At 49.1% G+C, this 3,340-nt stretch overlaps 1 non-coding gene across 1 annotated transcript; it reads right to left on the bottom strand.

Moving 5' to 3' along the window:
- Positions 1–278: 278 nt before the first annotated feature.
- On the bottom strand, positions 279–408 carry LOC146810003 (U6atac minor spliceosomal RNA). Its single transcript, XR_014967111.1, has one exon. It is a non-coding gene; the product is annotated as a U6atac minor spliceosomal RNA (small nuclear RNA).
- Between the last annotated feature and the right edge of the window lie 2,932 nt (positions 409–3,340).

The following is a 3,340-nucleotide window of genomic DNA, read 5'->3' as shown; positions in this document are numbered from 1 at the left end:
ATTCACGCGCGGGGAAAACAAAGACCAGCCTGCGACAGCGCACACGTGCCTGAGGCCACACCGCCTCTCCCTACAATGCCCATGCTGAGGCCCGAACCTGGACTCCCCAGATCAAAGCCACCCGCATTCCACACCCAGGGACTTCTCACGTGTACGCGACCTCGCCGCAGCGTAGCCGACCGTCCACATCCTCTCCTCGACAAACCAATTGCGCTAACTTCCCTTCTTAATCATGCGTTGCTGCACTGTATTACTAAAACGCGCATCATGCCTGCTGCGTAAAAACATGGTTAGACGCCAGTAAGTAAGTAACGGTGCCTTAACCGTGTATGTGTTGTAAAGGCCACTAGGACACCCCTTCCATCCTTCTCTAGGGGAGTGCTTACCTTCTCTCCTTTCATCCAACACTATGCGTACATGCCAGCATGTGAGGCAACTGGTGCAAGAAAGCGCTATGCTGCCCGATTCGGGTCAAACGCGCGCTATGCAAGCTCCCGCCTCCCAAAATTAACCCTTTTTTGCAAAAGTAAACAATGTTCTATTAATGTATGCTTGGCGGTGTGTATGCAGTTATAGGATGAACGTTTATAGTTCACGGTTGAATAACGTACTTTAAGTTATAACTTGTGAGTAACAAGGGGTGCCTCCTTTGAAAACAGTAACCTGCTGACCTATTTACATCAAACGCACTCTGTAATCTACTTGGCACACGTTCTTAGCAGCAGGAACAGCGACCCTCTGCACTAACTTCCCGTTAGTCTAAACCTCAACTCTACAAAATGCTGATCTCTCACCAGGAGGAAATTAATCACACGAGTAACTTGACCCACATGTGAGATCTGGTAATAGCCGCAAAAAGAAACGCAGCATCCGGTGCTTCAAAAGCCTAATAAACTCCCAAACCCGGCGCCCCCACGAAGCTAGCACCACGGTCGCACCGTCCTAAATCCAGCCCTCCCGGGGCCTCCTCCACGCAATCCCTGCGCTCTACCACTGGGCTACACCCCCTGGCATAATGACAACCGTGCTCTCAAAAAGACAATTCCGACTCTCCCACCCTGGTCCCCTGCTCCGAGGTCGGCAGCACTGTGACCGAAGCGGAGCTACCGGAGAATCGAACCTGGGGCCACAGGCATGCACCGCATGCGTTCTAACCTTGAGCTACAGCCCCGCAGCCACGAATGCCTTACTGAAAGCACCGATCCGGGCCCTCCCGGCCACGCACTGGCACCAAGATCACCCGCCGCTCCACAGAGACTCTCGCTCCCAATCAACCACCAACACTTACCGGGATAACCGGGATCACAAGGATAGACCCGCCGCGAGACCCAGGGGAACGACCGGCGCCAAGGCGAACGAGAGGACAAGAGGACGAGGAGGGGGCGGAGACAGTATATGTACCCCTGTCTCCTCCCCCGCCCTCGCCGGAAGCAGCTAGCTAGTGGGGTCTCCCTCGGTCAAGCCCAGGGACTCGACCTCCCACCCCCTGTGCCTTCCTGTGGCACTAAGGCGGCCGCCCTCGAAGGGGCGGGCCGCTGCGCAACCCCCCCCCCCCCCGGGCAGCCTTACATTTGCAGGGCTAAGACTGTCAAAAGAAGAGAGGGTTTGATCTTTGAAATGAGGTGTGGGCAATCTCCAGAAATTAAATAACAGATGTATTTATTATTGTTGTTATTATTATTATTAATAATACTAATAGAGATGAAGGCAAACATGCACATGATATAGAGTAGGCTGTACTCAGAGAGAGGATAAAAAGAAAAGAGATGGTAATCAGAAAGAAAAAAAGGAGAGGCAATAATCACAAGCTCTAATACAAACTCAATTTTTCATTGCAGGGTTTTGTTATATAGAGTCCGCTTTTTTTAGGTTACATGGAATCTAAGGATGTAATCCTGTAGAAAGAAACTGCATTAGTTGGATGTAATATAATTCTATATTGTGGAATTTCTATGGATAATAGAATCATGTGAACAGTCTATCTGCTGCTCGGCTGCTGCTTAGAGCACCATCCCATCAGGGACAGCTTATCGCATCAGGGGTTGGAAATGTAAAGTAACGGCTAGACTTATACATTGGGAGATATTGACAGTTTTAAGCGGCGCTTGAATGAAGCAGTAAGCTCATGATGATAGCAATGTATACGGGGTAAAGAATGGAAATGAGATTCTTCAAATGTTGGAATGGATGTCTTCTGATGTTCACCCTGAAAGCTTATCTCACAATATTAACTACAAAAGCAAAGTGGATTTAATTTCGATTGTCCCTGGTTTAGCATGGTATATGAAGGGGTGAGGATAGCGTCTCCAAACAGTGGAAGTATTTCCTGTATCCCTGTGGCTAGACCCAGACACTGAATTGACTAGGATGCAGGGGCAGCTCCTCTGCTAGGGTGGAGGAGACTTGCACCACTGCTCTCAAACCAGTGGAAAAGGAAATATAAAATCATAATAACAACGTTATTATCATTTTATTTTTCGTAGCTACAGGCCTGGGTTAGGGTGTGGTGGGGCTAGTGGCAAAGGGAGTTGGTGTGGTTTGTGCATAAGTGCACATGCCGGTTTGGTCGGCCGTCTTGGGCTGGCCACACAGTCATGCACACTTTGCATGTTCTCTACTGGGCTGTAATGCACAGCCTGGGTGGAGAAATGCATAGCCTTATAGTCTCCATCTGAGCGCTGAACCACGGCGCTCAGACAAACCAAGACGCTGCTGTCATAGTGACAGCAGCGTCGTGATTGGCTTAGGGGAGCCTGTGTGCTTCCTGCTTCTTCCAGACTCTGAGTCAGGAAGAGAAGCGGAGAGACAGCAGAAGAGGTGTGTTTTATAAAAATATTTAGTATTTTTCAAACACCCCCCCCCCCGCCTCACCACCTCCATTCCCTACCAGCCCCCACTGCTAAGATGGAGACAGGCTACATTTATAAATGTCATTAAAACTGTTAGCAATGTGCTGCTGATTAGTTATATCTAAGGACTGCCATTTAATGTCTGATAGAGGTACAGATGTGTATTACCTGGGTCCCCAGGGAATTTGGGATGCCCCCATTGTTCTTACCTTATGGTGCTCAAGGAAACGAGCCCATGGTCAGCAGATCTTTGGTGGGCTTAAAAACCAAATCCTTGGAAAGAAGCATTTGGCCGACGGTAGCTGCTCAGTAAGAGATTTTGGAACTTATGTGGAAAACCACACTTGATGGGGGAATAAAACCTGCTTAGGTTAGGTTGCGGAAGTAAGGGAACCATCACCAGCGTTCAGCGCAGTAAAGGCCTTTGTGTTCAAGCTCGAAGGTGGTGCTATGACGCCTGAGATATTCAAAAAGCAAGGTATCTGCTTTAA

Source organism: Triturus cristatus, chromosome 7 (genome assembly GCF_964204655.1).
Source record: "Triturus cristatus chromosome 7, aTriCri1.1, whole genome shotgun sequence".
Lineage (NCBI taxonomy): Eukaryota > Metazoa > Chordata > Amphibia > Caudata > Salamandridae > Triturus > Triturus cristatus.
The sequence above is the reverse complement of the archived record's forward strand: the minus strand, read 5'-3'. Positions and strand labels throughout refer to the sequence as shown.